General features: G+C 50.1%; 3 long non-coding RNA genes across 3 annotated transcripts; 2 read left to right on the top strand and 1 right to left on the bottom strand.

The window, feature by feature from the left end:
• Positions 1 to 1,628: 1,628 nt before the first annotated feature.
• Positions 1,629 to 5,112, top strand: LOC132659594 (uncharacterized). The gene is made up of 2 exons (XR_009600172.1): positions 1,629 to 1,914; positions 2,945 to 5,112. It is a non-coding gene; the product is annotated as an uncharacterized LOC132659594 (long non-coding RNA).
• A 1,360-nt stretch (positions 5,113 to 6,472) lies between these two features.
• Positions 6,473 to 13,782, top strand: LOC132659595 (uncharacterized). The gene is made up of 2 exons (XR_009600173.1): positions 6,473 to 8,184; positions 13,703 to 13,782. It is a non-coding gene; the product is annotated as an uncharacterized LOC132659595 (long non-coding RNA).
• A 2,098-nt stretch (positions 13,783 to 15,880) lies between these two features.
• Positions 15,881 to 19,694, bottom strand: LOC121819070 (uncharacterized). The gene is made up of 2 exons (XR_006059236.2): positions 19,598 to 19,694; positions 15,881 to 19,261 (listed from the first exon to the last, which is right to left on the bottom strand). It is a non-coding gene; the product is annotated as an uncharacterized LOC121819070 (long non-coding RNA).
• Between the last annotated feature and the right edge of the window lies 1 nt (position 19,695).

Raw genomic sequence — 19,695 nt, 5'->3', positions numbered from 1 at the left:
AACTTTTTCGCTCTCCTCTTTCACTTTCATCAAGAGGCTTTTGAGCTCCTCTTCACTTTCTGCCATAAGGGTGGTGTCATCTGCATATCTGAGGTTATTGATATTCCTCTTGGCGATCTTGATTCCAGCTTGTGCTTCTTCTAGCTCAGCGTTTCTCATGATTCACTCTGCATAAAAGATAAATAAACAGGGTGACAATATACAGCCTTGATGTACTCCTTTTCCTATTTGGAACCAGTCTGTTGTTCCATGTCCAGTTCTAACTGTTGCTTCCTGACCTGCATACAGATTTCTCAAGAGGCAGGTCAGGTGGTCTGGTATTCCCGTCTCTTGAGGAATTTTCCACAGTTTATTGTGATCCACACAGTCAAAGGCTTTGGCATAGTCTTCACCACTAGCATTGTGCTATTCTATATCCTGTCTCCTAGCCATCCGGGCCAGAGTATTTCAAAGTTGTTAAGTACCTATTTATGAAATAGGATTGATTTAAAGAAGAAAACTGTGTTGAATAAATGACTATACATTTGTGTTGTACATTAAAGTTCTATAAAGTTGTTTTATGTATCTTTATCTCATTTGATCATTCCAACAACCCCATGAAAATAGCAGATTTCTAACCACATATTAAAAATGAGGAAACTGTGAAATCAAAGTAATTAGCCTAGGCTCACACAAATAAAAGATGTTGCTTAAAATGGGTGTGGGTAGTTACTGTAATGGGAAGGAAATAAAGATGTTGCAATGCAGACAAGTTTTAAGGACTGTATAGCTTTGCAAAGGTTTAGTACCCCTGTGTACTGGCCTTGCAATGCCCCAGCAGCTGCTCCTGTGATGCTCACAAGATTGGTAAAGTCCTCTAAGAATCTGCAAGCCAGTTTCATTCTCTGTCTTCTCTACTTAATCCCCATGACTCCAGGGAGGCCATATTTCCTGAGGAGTGGGGGAGGGTTCAGGTAAAATACATAGTGGAAAAATATCTTACCTCCCAAATCCACTTACGATTTTGGAGCAGGGGGTTTGAGGATCCAAGATACTCAAAAGGGTATGTTGACTGGGTTCATAAAAGCACAACCACATCTGTTTTCACTCAGCTTTGTATTTCCTGGCTAACCTCAGTATCAGGCATATAATATAGAAGGTCCATGAATGGTTTCCAGAGTACTTATAAACTATAAAGCACTGTACCACAAATATGAGAGGTAGTGAATACTACTGTGAACTAAAGACGGAAGCAAGCAGATTCTGCAGCAGAGGTGTTTTGCAGAACAAACTGGGGAGAGGAAGACATTTGGAGAAAACAGAAGTGAAATTGTGAAGTGGGGAAGTGGGCGCTGGACAAGTAGTCAGGGGGCCTCAGAGAGATCGAGCCCTAATGTGTCCTACATTGGGAAGTTACCAGGGCATGTGTGACCTTCAGCACTGTGCTTTAGGATAATTAATCTGGCAGATTCCTTATAGCAGGACAAGTGGGAGGGAAAAGCCTGGAGCAGGAAGATAATCAGAAAGCTGTAGCAGTGACTCAGTCAAGAGATGAACAAGGAAGTGATGAGGAGCAGTGATGAGGAGCAGGGCAGAAGTCATGGGGAGGGATTGAAGTTAGGGTGGGGATCATGCTGACCTTGTCCTTTGTTGTTCTAGGATGAGAGCAGAGACAGGCTGGAGTTGGCTTACAGGGAGAGAGGGGTGAAGGGCTGCCTTACTAAGGGCGGAGGTGGGACTCTGAGGCTGGTAACTGGAAAGCAAGAGCTCTTCGACACCTGTCGGTCCACCAGGAACAATCCAGAAGGGGTGAGGTGTCCAAAGAAGCAAGTGTGGATGATTGTACACAGTCTGCCCTTCAAGCCTCTTCTGCCTTGATCTGAAGCGGTTCTGAAAGGGGGGCCTTAGGTCAAGCCAGCTACCCCAGAAAATCAGGTTGGTTTTCTCCCTCTTCCTAGGCATAAGGGTGTTTATATATGTGTTTATATGCATGTTTTGGCTTGTATTGATCTATATGTAGATATGTATACATTTACATATTTGTATTACTTACTTGTACATGTTCTAAGTGACTAAATTCATCTACAAGGGCATGTATTTGAAATTGTATCTGTATGCATGTTTCTGTATTAGTGTATGTACAGAATTAGCATTTCAGTTCTCAAAGGAACCTAAGCAGTCCTGCACATCTAGGTCCCTCTGAGTAGCTGCATAGATGCACAAGTGTAACTTTGCCCGTTGTGCTGGAGCTGGCCCGCACTAGCTCACAAAGAGCTAATTGTGCATATTTCTCTAACTGTTCAGTGATATGGCATTGATAGCTCTCAGTTACCACGGTGGGAGTATTTACAGCACAGAAATCAGCAAGTTGTACCAATCACATTGTTGTTATTTTTATTTCCCAGAAAGCTGGCTGTTAGACTGTTAGCAGCACACACTGGATAGATGTTTGCCGTGTGTGAGAGCAACGGTGGTCTCTGGCCTGTGTACCCCAGTATACAAGTGCATACATGAAAGCGTGTCCTGCGTAATGGGTCCATTTTTTTATAGACTACAGACTTAAGGGTTCAAAATGCACCTGTTTTCCTACAACTAAGCATAATTTCTGTCTCAACCCTCCGCTCTTAATCAAGCCGCTTACGGGAGAACTCAGTGATTTCAGGTTTTGGTTTAGACTGACTGACCTCTCGTCCTTCCTCCTCTTGGTTTCCCACACTTGTGTCTAAGGGCCAGGGGGCTGTGGGTAAGGGCAGCTCCAGGCATCTGCTGAGATCTGAGGTTTTCCCATCAGGGTCTTTCCTCATTTGCATCCGGTCTCCTAACAGCTCCTGAGATTCCCTCGGCCCAGGAAGCATTCAGTTTCCCAGAGCACACTGCCATTTTTGAAACCTATCCTCTTGGCAGGTGTCAGGGCAGGCTCCCTTCTCCTGGCACCTGGACTCTCCCTGCAATCTGCTGCATACAGGAATCCCAGGAGAAGAGAAGCAGCATCGCATCCCCTAACCACAAAGTCCCTGATAAGAAAAACCTTACCGAGGTGGAAACTCCAGAGGTCCGGGGCCAAGATTTGAACCAGTTTGAACCAGTTCTCTCTGACGCCAAAGGCTTTTCCATTCTACCAGATGGTCCAAATTCTCTGTGGATTAGGAGCACTTGGTACCTGCTTTCGGTCATGAAATGAAGTGTTAGTCACTCAGTCGCGTCCAACTCTGCGATGAAATGGATTGTAGCGTGCCAGGCTCCTCTGTCCATGGGATTTCCCAGGCAAGAATACTAGAGTGGGTTGCCATTCCATTCCCCAGGGGATCTTCCCAACCCAGGTATCGAACCTGGGTCATGATGGGTGCTCAAATAATTATAGAATTCCCAGGTCCATCATTCGACTTTGCAGCAGCTGGTTCCTCTCCCGACACTATGGTACAACAGGAACCCCAGAAATAAGTGTGTGTGAAGGGAGGGCTGTGAGCTGAACTTCTTCTAGGAAATCTGTCACATATAAAGCCAGTGGTAAACATTCACCAACTCCTGTTTCCCAGTGTGTCCCACTCCTTTATCAGGGTTTGTTCTTTCTGAGCATTCCTAGTTTTCACTTGTTCCTAATCTCTGCTGCTGCTGCTGCTAAGTCGCTTCAGTTGTGTCCGACTCTGTGCGACCCCATAGACGGCAGCCCACCAGGCTTCCCCCATCCCTGGGATTCTCCAGGCAAGAACACTGGAGTGGGTTGCCATTTCCTTCTCCAATGCATGAAAGTGAAAAGTCAAAGTGAAGTCACTCAGACATGTCCGACTCTTCGCAACCCCATGGACTGCAGCCTATCAGGTTCCTCCGTCCACGGGATTTTCCAGGCAAGAGTACTGGAGTGGGGTGCCATTGCCTTCTCCGCCCTAATCTCTAGTCTGTTACTGTTTTTTTTTTTTCTGCCCCTAACTCTGAATGAACTACCTTCTGCACCTATTATCCTTTGACTCTATGCTAATCACATCCTGTATCTGGTGCTTACCTGTACAGCAGTCTCATCACAGCCCACCACTCTTAGTTTTCTCCTTTTGAATTATAAAGAGAAGGCTGCAGGCCCACCAGACTGCCAGACTCAATTACTGAGTTACTGACTCCAGCCTACGACTGTGTTGGAAACAATGCAATAGGAAGAATGCAAGATCCTTACGCCTTTGTTCCTCATCAGACCCCGGACTGCAAGCCCTCATCTTATATACAGCCCCTAGACTCCTTATGGAAAGGGGGCCCACAGTCCTTGAGGCATGAGCCTCCTCCACCGGCTGAGGATTAAAGGCACCTTTCTATTTCCTTCAAACTTTGTCTTTTTATTTGGCTTCCGTGGGCAGAGAAAGCCAAAATTTTGGTGGGCAACAGAGGCAGTGACAGATTTCATTGTTTTGGGCTCCAAAATCACTGCAGACAGTGACTGCAGCCATGAAATTAAAAGATGCTTGCCCTGTGGAAGAAAAGCTATGACCAATCTAGACAGCATATTAAAATGCAGAGACATCACTTTGCTGACGAAGGTCCCTCTAGTTAAAGCTATGGTTTTTCCAGTAGTCATGTACAGATGTGAGAGCTGGACCATAAAGAAGGCTGAGTGCCAAAGAATTATTGCTTTCAAACTGTGGTGCTGGAGAAGACTCTTGAGGGTCCCTTGGACACCAAGGAGATCAAATCAATCAATCCTAAATGAAATCAACCCTGAATATTCATTGGAAGGACTGATGCTGAAGCTGAAGTTCCAATACTTTGGCCATATGATGCAAAGATCCAGTTCATTGGAAAAGACCGTGATGCTGGGAAAGATTCAAGGCAAAAGGAGAAGAAGGCAGCAGAGGATGAGATGGTTAGGTAACACTACTGACTCAATTGACACGAATTTGAGCCAACTCCAGGAGATAGTGAAGGACAGGGGAGTCTGGTGTGCTGCAGTCCATGGGGTTTCAAAGAGTCAGACACCGCCAAGAGACCAAACCACAGCAGTAACAAATCATCCCACTCATTAGCCTATGCAATCACCCAGCCTGTAAAAACTCACCACCTCGTGTTTCCAGGCCTCTTTCATCTTCTGAGATGGCCCACATTCTGTCTGCAGAATGTGTATCTCCCCCAAATAAACCTTCTTTCTCTTTACTGTGGCTTGTTCTTGAATTCTTTCCTGTGCAAAGCCAAGAACCTAGTCCCAGGGACTCATCTGAGACCTGGGAAGTGACCATCCTCTCATGCCCCACACTCTTTCCTGCAAGAGCTTAATCAGTTAAAACAGTCCCTTTCATGATGCCCTGCCTGCCAATCTCAAAGGGCTTCAACTGGAGCCAATCCCTGCTATTTCAATACCTGTTAAGAAATTGGGAGACCAATGGTCTGGTTTGCTCAGGACTGAGGGACTTCATCTTATTTAAAAATAGGATGAGTTAGTCACTCTATGAAAAAAAAAAATCACTCCTGGAGAAGAGTCCTGGGCAACTCTGTCAGTTGCCCCAGTGACCCATGACAGATTATATGGCTCAGGTGTCTTTAGGAGGAGAAATGTTGAGTTTTCAGTTCTATAAAATTGTCTTCCAATAATTTAAGAGAGCCGGATTTACATATCACTGCAATAAGAGAATGAGGTATTATTCCACAGATCAATTCAGCATTGTTTCCCAAATGATGTTTCCTCGAGAGATGTTCATTGGTACTTCCAGAACAGTGTTCCTGTGGTCCTCAAAATATTGAGTCCTCTTTAGTCTTCCTGCCCCACCCTTATCCCGGAGAGTCCTGCTGCCTGTCGATACACTAAGGCTCAGAAAAGCCCCAAAGGAGAACAACCAGTTTCATCCTGTTTAATGGCTCAATAAGCAAGGATACTTGTGCTGACTTAAAAAAAAAAAAAGGCACAACGTGAGAGTTATGAGTTTCTTTATTTCAGGCAAAATGAGGACTGCAGTCCAGGAGATAGACCTTAGATAGATCTGGGAAACTGCTCCAAAGAGGCAGGGGTGGGGTGGTGGGAAGGTCAGTATATATGTGTGATTTTGGGCAAAGGTGGAATACAGGCAATCAAGCATGTATTCTTCCAGAAGATTTCTGCTAGTCCCATGAACCCTTCACTAGCCACGAGGAACAGTGTCGCCATGATGGATTTTGGAGCTTATCTAGATATGAGGAGACACAAAAGTTGGGCTCATAAAATCAGTCCTAAGAATATCTATCCGAAGATCTGCTCTGCCAGTTTTCCTGGAGAACAGAGTGCCTCATCTCAGCTCTCCACCATGAACTCTTTCAGGGGGATGTTGAAGGTCAGCAACAACACACGACTTAACCCTTATAGAGGTAGATGGCAGGCACCCACGGCAAGTGCCAATTTGTAGTTGACACTTGTACCAAGGAAGTCTTATCTCACAAGAGGTATTAGGTGCCTAATGTCTCTGCCCCTCCAACACACACACACACACACACACACACACACACACACACACACACACACACACACTTTCTCTTAATTCCAGTTTGAAAACTCTGGAAGAGAATATTGATCTACAGGGCCATCTATTTTATGGTTCTGGAGGCCTTTTCCAGCTCAGTGATCTCATAGGGTAACCCAGCTGGAAGTGTATTTTCTATTATTCACTTTCTTTCTTTCTCTCTCTAATCATCCGCTGGCATTTGAAAGTTGGGCTTTTCAGCTCTCTAAGCTGCCTCATCCTAGACTCCCAGGTGTACATTGTTTCCCTCTGGGTTGGAACCCCCAGCAGCCCAGGACCATTGCCCAGAGCCTGGTCATCTCTGCTGGAGACCCAAGGCCTGGAGAAGATGGACAAAGCCATGGGCCAGCCAGATGGGCCTTGCCTTCCTCCACGCCTTCCCTTCCTCTTACCTCCTTCTCTGGGGCAGCCCAGAATCTTCCCCCAAATACTGGCTCAGGAAGACCTTGGCTGGCCCCAGCCTTTTCTGAGTCCTAAGGAGGAAGGGCAATGTGACTTTCAGCTCTCCAGACATAGAGCAAGGGCATGACCGGCTTAGGAAGTGTTGCCCAGAGCCTCTTTTGGTCCTTCCCCAACATCTTGCCTCTCTCTGAGCGGTGGAATATATCAAAGGAGGCCATTGGAGTGGATGACCAGATGGGATTTTGTTGCTGTGTTTTTGGTTGTTTTTGCAATCATGAACCCCTGAGCTGGCGCACTGAGGGGTGAAATGCAGGAGAGGCATGCTATCACCCAAATATGCCCAGAGTTGTGCAATCCCCTGAGTAGGATAGGTGGGGCAAGGATGTAGACAAAGGTTGTAAGATCTGGCCAGAGTAGCAAGAGGGTCCCTCCTGAAGGAGGCAGGATTTGGGGACGGATTACAGAGTGGGAGGTATTCTAATCCCAAACTGATGGGAGACTTTGGGTCCTGGTGAAAGTGTGAAGGGGTCCAAGATGGGCTCTGGAGGCATGAAAGGTGGGCATGAGGTAGGTATCCCTTTCAGGAGGCCAAGTCTTAAGCTTTCTCATGGCCTGGGCACTGCCCTAGTCTCCACCATCAAGCCTCATTGAGAGGAACATTGTAAACCAGCTCCCACTGAGGATTCCAGTCACTGAGGAAAAGCCACTTCATCTTCCCTAGAACCCTAATGCTGGGGATGGCAAGAAGCTGGACAACTGCCTCTACTCAATCCCTGGAAAATCCCTAGAAAATCCCTGGAAATGGAGTGCCAGGGACATCTGTATGAACCCTGATAGATGCATGTCAGCAGAGATTGACTGTAGTATTCCAGTTTGCAGGGCTTCCTCTCCCCACCCACTCCCATTAGGGGATGTGCACTTTAAGAGAAACCATGAAGGAGAGCCTCACTGAGCGCTGAAGAATTGATGCTTTTGAACTGTGGTGTTGGAGAAGACGCTTGAGGGTCCCTTGGACTGCAAGGAGATCCAGCCAGTCCATTCTAAAGGAAATCAGTCCTGAATGTTCATTGGAAGGACTGATACTGAAGCTGAAACTCCAATACTTTGGCCACCTGATGCGAAGAACTGACTCATTTGGAAAGACCCTGATGCTGGGAAAGATTAAAGGTGGGAGGAGAGGGGACGACAGAGGATGAGATGGCTGGATGGCATCACCGACTCGATGGACATGAGTTTCAGCAAGCCCCGGGATTTGGTGATGGACAGGGAATCCTGGCATGATGCAGTCCATGGGGTCGCAAAGCTTCGGACATGACTGAGTGACTGAACTGAACAGGTGAGGAAGAGCAAAGATGGACCTAGAGATCTGTCCCTCTAACAGGGGCTTTTCAGACACTGAACAGGTCACCTTCACAGATATTTGGGCTTGGAGCCTTCCTCACACCCTTGTCATCACACCACATGCCCCCAGGCCAGTCCTGTGTGCTGAGCCATCTCTGCACTCTCCCAGGAGTGCGAGGAGTGGGAGCCACCATCAGCAGGGCCGCTGGCCCGGCCGGTCCCCCGTGGCCGGGCATGTGCGGTTCAGCGGCTGTCTGAGGCCTAAGCAGAGGGGACAGCAGCGCCTTTCCTGAGACAAGCGGGAAGAAGGTATCAGCCATGGCTGACCGAGCGGTGACCCAGGGCTCAACAGAGAGCCAATTAGCAGCCACCGCAGTGGCAGTGGGCTTGCCGCGGCTTCCACGAGAAGCCCCATGTGCCACCGGCGTGTCAGCCTGAGTTAGCACCAGGAGGGCTGAGTGGAGTCTGGCTGGAGGCTGCCTGCACTGCGGAGTGTGGGTTATAACACTTCCTCTGGGCTCAGGGCAGCTGGGCCAAGTGAGACGCAGGCGTATGCGTGCCTCTGCCAGAGAGTTAGTGTGTGTGTGTACACGCGTGTGGTGCCTGTGTACACATGTGCGGTGTGTGTACACGCGTGTGGTGTGTGTACACACGTGTGCCGTGTGCAGGCACGTGTGGGGTGTGTACACGTGTGTGGTGCATGTTACCCGTTCATCATCCAGGACTTATGTGTCAGTGTGCATGGCACACCTGCTCACGTCCCTTCAGCATGTTTAGCTCGCGCTTTCTGTGTTTGCGAGAGTTGAGAATTCTAGGATTGAGCAGGGCAAAGTCCCTGCCCTCAAGGGGCTTATGTTCTAGTGGGAGGGACCAAAAAGAAACAAGTAAACAACTACTCTGTGGCCGGTAGAGGAAAAGTGCTAAGAGGAAAGGCAAACAGGAAATGGGATGGTTCCAGTTCAGTCTGAGATCACGGAGGGCCCCTTGGGGGAGGTGATCTTGATCTACTCGACCAGGAGGCAGCTCCTGACTATTCGGAGCAGAGGGCTGTAGACAGAATGGAGCAATAGGGCCAGAGTGAAGGAGCTGGGGTTCCACTGTGCGTGATGTGGATGGGAGGAAAGGGGAGACCCCACAGCTGGGGGGATATCTGACAGGCCAGACCTGGGAACAGCCCTCAGTGAGAACCTACTTGTCCAACTCAGCTTGCTAAATCCACCCCCACTGTCCAGCACAGCCAGGCCTCCCCGGGTGGGCCCCTCAGCTCAGCCGATGTGTCAACAGGGTGGCCAGAAACCAGAGAAGCCACTGCCCACGGAGAGAGAAGAGGGCCCCGAACTGGCCTGGAAGCTGCATCCTTGAGGCCAGAGGCGAGGCTGCTTGTGAGTGCTCTGGTGTAAGGAACCACTGGCAGATGGTGTGAGGGGACTGCAAAGAGGCTGGTGGGGATAGTGGGTGCCCTGCTCTCTCAGCCCAGACTTGGGAGGCCTGGCAGGGCGGGGCCTGGGGAGAGCTGGAGGCCTCCCCGCTCTGCGCACCACCTCCCTGTGGGAAGGGCAGGCTCTAGACCCCAGCAAAGGCGCCAGAGCTGGCTTCAGACCTTGTCTTTCATTCCCCAAACCCAGAAGCCCTGGACGGGAGCCTCGCAGGCCCAGGAGGGGAAGCTGAGTGGGCTCCGCCACAGGTGGCCTCTGGGAGAGGTTGGGTGGACGAAAGGAAAGGGAGGAGGTCGGGGAGCAAAACTGTCACCACAGCAACCCAGCGAAAGGCTTGCTTCGGCTGGGCGGTCTGGCTGGGGTGTCTCAGGGTGACGGCAGGCATGGGGCCTGTGTCTGTCTCCCCGTGAAGCTTTGTCTGCGAGTCTGTGTGAGTGTGTATACTAGTGTGTATCCGGTGACTATGTCAGCTTGGGTCCTTCCTGGTTGTTTGTGTGTCTGTGAGTGAGCCCCCCATGCCTGTATGTCTGCAGGTGGGCGCCTCTGTGGACCCTGCAGGTGCCGGCTGTGTGGGGGCCTCTCCGGGTGTGAGTGCCTTTCTGGGTGTGAGCGCATGAGGTGTCTTGCGGTCCATCGACTGTTAGCCTCTGTTCCCTGGCATGACCCCGAGGCTCTCGGGGAGAAGCTGCCTCCTCCACTCTCGTCAAGGCGACGAAGACAGCAGCCCTGGGGGCGCGGGACTGCAGGGCTGGCCGGCAGAGACCTGCACTTTAGCTCTGCCATTGCTGTTGCTGTCAGTGACACCCGCTGCTGCGTGGCTGCCAGCCCGGCAGCCCCCACACCAGGCCTGCACTCATCCTGGCCTCTTACTCGCCTCTGGCTGTGGTCTCAGACTCCCGTCCCGGCTGCTGCCTACCCTGAAGGGGCATGGAGTGTGGTGGTGGGGCACGGAGGCGGGTTGGCTAGATGGCAGCTCAGCTGTGTGGGGGGCTCAGAGACTTAAATTTGGGAGGAGGTTAAGAAGTAATCTAACGCTCTGCTCAGTGTATCCATCCCAGTGGCCGCAGCTGCATCTTTCTGCGTTCCTGTTGAACCTGACTCTCTCTGGCCCCTCCTAAGAGTGGCCCCTCACTGAAACTTGGGAGTGGGGAGGGGAGAAGGTGGAGCTGGGAGGGGCAGCGAGGGCCCTGGATTCAGAACCTCTCTAAGTGCCTCGCCCAGGTTTTGACCAGACTGGGTGGGGGCAAGGGGTCGGGGCGGGGGAGAGGCAGGCATGGGTTTCACAGACTGGCGGGGAGGGAAGGCGTCACCAGGAGGCAGTAAATGAGCCCGGTGAGGACAACAGACTCCAAGTGTGAACAGGAGGACAGAGAAGATGGGAGCTAGAATGGGCTGGAGCACTCAGGAAGGCTTCCTGGAGGAGGAATAGTAAACGGGTCTTGAAAGACTGGTAGAAACTGGATGGGCAGAGAGGAGGGGCAGGAAGAACGCTGTGAGTTGAGAGAGGAGGGTCTGTGCAGGGCAGGGGGGCCGGGAGAAGTAGGGTTCCGGGGCTATGACTCAGTGTCTTCTGTGGGAGTGGGGGTAGGGCCAAGAAAACTTCAGGGAGAAGCCCTTTGCTGCGTAGGAGCTGGAAGAAAGGGGAGGAGGAAGAAGGACTGGGCGGCTTGCCTTACATGCAGGCCCCTCCTCGGCCAACATGGCCGCTGGACTACCTGAGCGGGGCGGGGCCTCAAGGCTGCAGCGCCCTGCGCTCTCCTGGGCACCTCACCCCACCGGGGGCAGCGGCTCCCATCCTGGCTGCCCTGCGGAAGCCGTGTGCAAACAGCGGGGTCTCCTGCGCCATGGGAGCACTTCAGAAACTGCCACGGCCTGGGCCCCGGCCCGGAGTCTAATTCCAGTGGTCTGAGAAGTTGTTAGGCTGTGCAAGTGAAATGGAGAAGCCCCTGACTCTCCATTCAGAGAGTAACCCACCAGGGGGTCGTGGATGCAGCTGCTGTTGGGGAACCTGGGGGCCTGGTAGCCTCCCCCGCTCCACACCCGGGGGGCAGTTAGGACTCTTGAAACCCTGTGTGCCTCCTACCACTAGACGGTGGGGAGGAAGCAGGGATGGGAAGGGTTTTGGGGTCTGGAAACACCAAGTCACGCCCTGCTGACCATACACCCTGTTTTATTTGAGAAGCAGGGCACATCGCTGCTCTAAGCAAAACAGAAGGTCTGTTAGGAAGGATAAGGGGCGATTGGCAGCAGGCCCTCTGCCTTCAGATCTCCATTCCCTTGGACTGGAAGCACCTGGCTCTGCCCATGGCAGGAGGTGACGACATGCAGACCGCAGAAAGTGTGCGGAAGCAGAGGAGGCTAGCATGGGAGGCGAAAGTGTCCCATGTGAGAACGACGGGAAGGAGAGGGCTTGGTGGGGGTAGCGGGGCGTGTGTGTGTGAGAGAGAGAGAGAGAAATATCTGGAGAGGCGGTATCCAGAGGCAGCATGTCTGGTGGGAAAGGCATTCTCTTGTACAGCCTTTCTACCCTCCCTGGGCCAGAGAACAGGCCTTGGGCCCAGAACACTTCCTCCCCCAGAGATAGAAAGCCCACGCGGCCTATGCCGAGCTAATCGCCTCATGCGGGAACATCTTTTCCTGCTGGCAGTTCAGTTTGTGCTCCTTTTTTCTGCTTTTACTTACATCCATGCCCTCCTGCAAACCCCCAGCTTTCATTATTTCAAACTCCAGGAAGGAGGGGCTGGGGTCCTTCTACTTCCACGCAAGAGGGGCACACAGAGGCCAACTGGCCTGCATCGGCTGCACCATCACGAGGGCCACCTGCGGTCTGTGAGGGGCCAAGGCCCACTGCTGAAGCTGCCCTTGCTCTTTCTCCACCTGAGAAAAGGCCACTCGGGGCTCGACTGTGTCATGATTTCCTTGGCGACTCCAGCACCAAGATTCAGGGGACAGAAGTGTTTGGACTTCTGTTCTGGTGGCTGACGCCATGATGATCTTTGCTATCCTCCTCTTAATTGGAGCTCCTCCTGGCACTAACTGGGCTTCCCTAGTGGCTCACACAGTAAAAGAATCTGTCTGCAATGCAAGGAGACCCAGGTTCGATCCCTGGGTGGGGAAGATGCCCAGGAGAAGGGAATGGCAACCCACTCCAGTATTCTTGCCTAGAGAATCCCATGGACAGAGGAGCCATGGCATTGAGTCAGACTCGACTAAGTGACTAACACTTCCACTTTTCCTGGCCCTGGTTACCAGTCCAGGATGATCTGTGGTGAAGCGTGTGGTGCCAGGAAGGCTAGGGAGACACTCAGCCCAGTTTGCCTGTGACTGGGAGGGGAGGAGAGCTGGCTCGTCAGAGAGCTGTCCCTTTTCTTCTAGTCAGGACTCTCTGTCATGGGAGACCACTTGGAGCTGCTTGAGTCACAAGAGGAAGACACTCTGCCTGCAACTCCAGGGCTTTGTGATGAGTAAGGGCCAAGCGAGCGGGGATGGCTGTCTGCAGTCTGGGCTCATGGGGCTGCCTCCTCTTCTTGGAGAGAGCTCCCAGCCCTGACTGGACCTCCATCAACCAGCTGCTTCCCCACAACCCTGCTCAGGAGCTCTTGTGTGTGTGCATGACACAGAGAGACAGACATCCACAAGGGTATCAGGTGATGCTTGCCAAGTCCCAGAGTGCTTCCCTCTCCCTGACTTATTCTTTCCTGTCATTCCCCAGCCTCACACCCTTACACATCTCCCTCCCTCAGCCCCGACCAGGCCCTCTCAGTTCTGGTGGCTTATCGGAAGACAAGGCTGAGGCAATTAATAGAGCCTATTGAAGACTTGTCACTAGAAAGCTCCTTAACTCAGCCACCTGAGTTGGGGCCCCAGGCATGTGACAGGGATGGGGGAGGAGTTCCAGGAACACCAGGGCAGCTGCTTGGGTGGGAAAGGGTTGGGGGGTGCAGCGGTGGGGGTGGCGCATGGGGCAGACGCAGAGCAGGGAAACAGGGTCAGGAGGCCTAGATTATATGAGCCTGTAGATTGTGCGGACGTGGAGTGGCCGTTGTTTTCCACTGTCTGTGGTTTCTCTCTTCCTAGAGTTTTGCTCTGGCTGATCTGCTGCAGAACCAAGGCCCGAGAGATGCGGTGCCAAAGAATAAACCTCCTGACTACAGGGACCATCCCAGGAAAAGTTTTCTTCTTGGGTGTGGGCACCCTAAAGAGGGTGCCCACGTGGAGACCCTGTAACACATAGAGTGGAATGGGGTACCACATGTCCTTAAATCGCTCCATCCCTGACTCCGTGCTCCTCTGGGGTGGGGGATATGGCCAGGAAAGACAAGAGCCCACCGCCGGGTGAGAGGACGAGGAGGGAAGAGGGGCCTGGGTCTCCAGCCTGTCCCTGCCTATCCCTGACTTCATGGTGTCCCTCACACAACAACCATTGTAGCCAAGCCAGGCAGGGGCAGCAGAGGCCCGGATGCTGATGTAGCCCCTGTCTCCAATTGTGTGTAGTGCGTTTTGAACTGGCTCTCCGCTGAACTAGCCCTGACTTTGGTCCGCTTCAGCTCCTCTGGCTGCCACTAGAGGGCGGCAGTGAACACAGCCAGGCCCGGGGAACTCGCGCTGCACTCCGCAGCCTTTTCACTCCGCGTTTCCTCACCCTTCCCAGCGCGGAGGGATGATCAGGCCCCAGCCACACAACCGCTCGGACCGCAGAACCCACTAAAGGCAGTCCCTTGCCCTGGGTGCGGTGAAGGTGTAATGGTATGAGAGTGTGAGGTTAGTGAAGACGCTGGAAGGGACCAGAGGTGAACAGAGGTGGTCAAAATCAGAACCCCGCTTTGTATTCATTACCTCCTATAAGGATAAAGTAGAGGGACAAGAGGCAGAGCCAAGGCACCAGGCAGCCTGCACGGAGACAGGCAGGGCCCAGCCCATGACCGGGCAGGAGAATCACCCTGACAGCAAGGGCAGGTTACTGTAAGAGACCAGAGCAAACCACGTGGCTCCGGAGCCACTGTCCAGATTCAAACACCAGCTCCTCAGGTACTAGCCGTGAGACGTTAGGTGAGGTACTGAGCCTCCCTCGGTTTCTCATCTGTAAAATGGAGATGGCAATAGTATTACATCCTAAGCCAGATGTCAGTGTTAGGCGGGTTAAAATATACAAATCACCTAGAACAGTGTCTGGCACAGAGTAAGAACACTATATATGCACTAGAGTGCATTTATAGAAACTACAAAAAGAAACAAAAAGCAGTGATGGTTTTCCGAGAGGAGATCCACCTGCTGTCTAGTTTCCCTAGGGCATCCTCATGAGATATATGGGAATGGATTCCCATACTCCCAGGCATCAAATGGTAACATATGGGTTAGCGAATCAGTAAAAGTTACAGGAGTATGTGTAACATTGGTAAAAATGTATGGCGTTATCAAGGTCTGTCAATATGTAAATCGATAAACCTTTGACTCGACAAATATTTTCACTCTTGGGTTCCTTGAATTGAGCATGAGAGCCCTTCTGCTTCCTCCCATTCCTACTTCAAGAGGCTGGGTTGTTCTTTGTTTTTGTTTTTTTTACATCCTGGTGATCTCCCGCCTAAGCACAGGTCCCAAAGAGCCTCCTTGAGCCCTGCCCTGCCTTGTTGGGAAATCAGTTTCTTCCTGCTATCCAGAGGAAATGTGAGTCCTCAACCTTGGTTCCCAGGGCAAGTTTTGGCTTTAAGACGGTGGGGAAGTAAAAATGCCCCCCTGTGGAATAACAGTCCTGGATCAGTCATCTGAATGCCCTTAACCTTTCCCAGCCTCATGTTTCCCTTATCCACAATTCTGGGGAGGAATGGGGGGATACTTTTATTATATTTTCCTCCTTCCTTGGGAGGATAATGCTCAGGAAAATAAAAACTAAGATCAGTTGAGATTTTATTGTACTTCTACTCACTGATACTTCTTTGTCTCAAATACAAAGTATCCAACAGAAAAAACTTGACCAGGAAGTTCCCCTACTGGGCCCATCAGGAGGCCAGATCACGTGATCCAAGGCTAGCTGACTGACTTGTAAGGCACCGTATGCTTTTCTCACAAAAAGACTGAGCAAGGACAAACAATTTGAGGCATCCTAGGAGAAGGCAATGGCAGCCCACTCCAGTGTTCTTGCCTGGAGAATCCCAGGGACAGGGGAGCCTGGTGGGCTGCCATCTATGGGGTCGCACAGAGTCGGACACGACTGAAGTGACTTAGCAGCAGCAGCAGCAGCAGGTCCAGCATACTACAAACATTTACATTTTAAATTTAATTTATAAATAGGTGATATATTTACATATATTTACATAGTTCTGTACTTTAAGGATATACAAAACATACAGGAAACGCCCTCTCTGACTCTTGAACCCAGCTCCTCTCTCTGTCTAGGAAGCAAGCAAAGTGACCATTTTCAAGTGGACTCTTCCAGAGATAGCCCATATAAAGAAATATCTATGCAGATTCTTTCTCCTTATTTTTTGGCTTTTTTTGAAAGGGGATCCTCCGATATGGGTACATAGAGAACACTCTCGATTGCTTCTATGGCTGTGCTTCAGAATGCACCAAAACGTACTTGTCCAGTTTCCTATTAATGAACATTTAGGTTGTTCTGGGTCTTTCCCAGTGCTGTTGTGAAGAGCCTTGTAAATAAACACACAGTTATTTAAGGTCACATTTCTTATACACAGCCTTCAGAAATTCTTAACCAGGGGTGTGGGGACTCCTTAGAAGTCAGCAGATATAAAATTCAGGGAGACAAAACTGAAGGACTCTAGAAACCTGGAAGGGTAAAAACTCCCTTTATTTACACTAAGGTCTAACAGAAATTTAACATTTCCTTCCGTTATGAATGCAGCCAACACACTCAGAATAATTGGCAGTGTCTGTGACTTTCTCATCTTACACGATTGAAGGTGTTTTGAAAATATTTATACTCATCCCTTCTTTGTCACTGTGGTAATAAAGGAAAACGGTTTCTTTACTCACCACACTCTGACACCAAATGTGTGGGTTTTTTCCGCACATCAATTTTGTAACTCTCTGGACACAAACTGGGTGCCCTACAATTGCATTCATTTCTGAGACTATCTACCTGGAGTTATTGTCAGACTCCACAGCTTTAAGACCTCGGTCCCACAGCACTTCTTTCAGTTCAGATTCAACCACAGTCCTGGGTCCCTGTGGTACCACACTTCTGTTCCATTTGGCTGCAAAACTAAGGGTCCCACATACCCCACCTCAGATTGGATAATTTCCTACAATGGCTCAGCAAACCCAGAAACATTTACTTATGTTTACCAGTTTATCATAAAGGACATTATACAGGACAGAGATGAACAGCCATACAAAGAGGTGAGGTCTGAAGGGACTGAGTCCAGGAACTTCTGTCCTCAGGGAGTTGGGGTGCACCCCCTCCCCTCAGGTGGACGTGTTCACCATTCCGAACCCTATACTTTAGAGATTTTTATGGAGGCTTCCTCATGATTATTAACTCAATCTCCAGCCCCTCTCCCCTTCCTGCCGGACAGAGGATAGGATTCAAAGTTCCAAGCTTCTAGGGAATTCCCTCGAGGTCCGAGCTCTCACTGCAGAGGGCCCTGGCTCGATCTTTTTAGTTGGGGAACTAAAATCCCACCAAGTCAAGCAGCGTGGTCAAAAAAATTTAAAAAGTTCCAAACTTCTAATCTGGTGACCAGCCCCCATCCTGAAGCTAACCAGGAGCTCACCAAGAGTCCCTCATTAGAACAAAAGATGCTTCTATCACTCAGGACATTCCAAGGAACTTAGGAGTTCTGTGTCAGGAACTGTGGGAAGAGACTGAATATATATCTATTTCTTATTCACAGGCAGGTAGTTACTAGACTTTTTGTTAGAATGGGTTATGTTATTCATTCATAAAGAGGCATATGTGTGTGTGTGTGCTGTGTGCTAAGTCACTTCAGTTGTGTCTGACTCTTTGTGACCCTATAAACTGTAACCCACCAGGTCCCTTTGTCCATGGGATTCTCTAGGCAAGAATACTGGAGTGGGCTACCATTCCCTTCTCCAGGCATTTTCCTAACCCAGGGATCAAACCTGCATCTCCTGTGGCTCCTGCATTACAGGCAGATTCTTTGCCACTGCGCCATCAGGGAAGTCATATACATATGACTATATCACACCGTTCTCTAAAAATTTTTTGATATCTGTATTTCAGTGAATTTTTTTTTTGCTTTGTAATCTTATGTATTTTTTAATTCATGGTAAACTATACATAACACAAAATTTACCATTTGAACCATGTTAAGTGTACAGATCAGGGGCATTAGGTATATTCACAATGTTATGCAGGCATCACTACCAGTCGTTTCCAGAACTTTTTCATCTTCCCAAACAGAAGTTCGGTACCATCAAACAGTAACTCCCTATCACCCACTGTCCCTTCCCCCTCCAAGCAACCACCATTCTACTTTCTGCCTCTATGAATTTGGTTACTTTAGACACCTCAGATAAGTGGAATCGTACAATATTTGTTTGTTTGTGGCTGGCTTATTTCCCTTAGCATAATGTCCTCAAGATTCCCTCATACTGTAGTATGTGTCAGAATTCCCTGTTTTTTAAGGCTGAGTAATATTCCATTGTATGCATGTACCATTTTATCCATTCATCTGTTGAACTGTTTTCTTTCCATCTTTCAACTATAGTGAATAACACTGTTATGAACATGAGTGTGCAAATATTCCTTTGGATTTCTACCTTGAATCAGTTCAGTTCACTTCAGTCGCTCAGTCGTGCCTGATTCTTTGTGACCCCATGGACTGCAGCATGCCAGGATTTCCTGTTCATCACTTATTCCCGGAGCTTGCTCAAACTCATGTCCATCAAGTCGGTGATGCCATCCAACCATCTCATCCTCTGTCATCCCCTTCTCCTCCTGCCTTCGATCTTTCCCAGCATCTGGGTCTTTTCTAAGGAGCCAATTCTTTGCATCATGTGGCCAAAGTATTGGAGCTTCAGCTTCAGTGTCATTCCTTCCAGTGAATATTCAGGACTGGTTTCCTTTAGGATGGACTGGTTTCATCTCCTCCTAGTCCCAGGGACTCTCAAGAGTACTTTCAGTACTTCTGGGTATATACCCTGGAGTGAAATTTCTTGATAACATGGTAATTCTGTTTAATTTTTTGAGGAATCTATATTTATTTTTATGCATGAAAAATGTTCTGAGATAAGAAACATACCAGAGAAGGCAATGGCACCCCACTCCAGTACTCTTGCCTGGAAAATCCCATGGACAGAGGAGCCTGGTGGGCTGCAGTCCATGGGGTCACGAACAGTCGGATACGGCTGAGCGACTTCACTTTCACTTTTCACTTTCATGCATTGGAGAAGGAACTGGCAACCCACTCCAGTGTTCTTGCCTGGAGAATCCCAGGGACGGGGGAGCCTGGTGGGCTGCCGTCAATGGAGTCGCACAGAGTCGGACACGACTGAAGCGACTTAGCAGCAGCAGCAGCAGCAGCAGCAGAGGCCCCTTATATATTCCTTATTCTTTGCATGCCTGTCTCCGCCACCAGATGGGGGCCTTCTTGATGGGCTGCCCTGCTCTTTGCGGCCGCTCAGTTAGCCCTTCCAGAGGTGGAGTAAATTCAGCACCTAATGGATGAAGTCAACAGAGAGGGAGAGAAGAGTTAGGCTTCAGGATGGCTAATCAAAGATGCCCCAGTTTCCATCTGTTCCACTTGTAGAGGTACAACCTGAGGCAAGTAACTTTCCTGGGATCGGATTAAATTCCATCCTGAACCTACAGCCTAGCCTTTAGCATCCTGCCTGACCCTTGAGAATTTTGTTCCTTTTACCTCCAGGAACAAAAGAAAGCCCTGGGCAACCTGCCTGGAGGCTTCTGGTCCGAGGCTGCTGGGGAGGGGTTGGGAGGCCCGGGATCACGCTCCAGGCTGAAGCAGGAGTGCACAGGGAGGGGCCGGAGGTTACCTTTCAAGCTCCGGTACTAGCGCCAAGTTCCGGCCCACCGGCTGTCCCGCCTCCCCGGGGTGCATTGCGGATCTTCTCGGTGCAGGCCGGGGAGCCCG

The sequence above is a fragment of the Ovis aries genome, chromosome 3 (genome assembly GCF_016772045.2).
Source record: "Ovis aries strain OAR_USU_Benz2616 breed Rambouillet chromosome 3, ARS-UI_Ramb_v3.0, whole genome shotgun sequence".
Taxonomy (NCBI): Eukaryota; Metazoa; Chordata; class Mammalia; order Artiodactyla; family Bovidae; genus Ovis; species Ovis aries.
The sequence above is the reverse complement of the archived record's forward strand: the minus strand, read 5'-3'. Positions and strand labels throughout refer to the sequence as shown.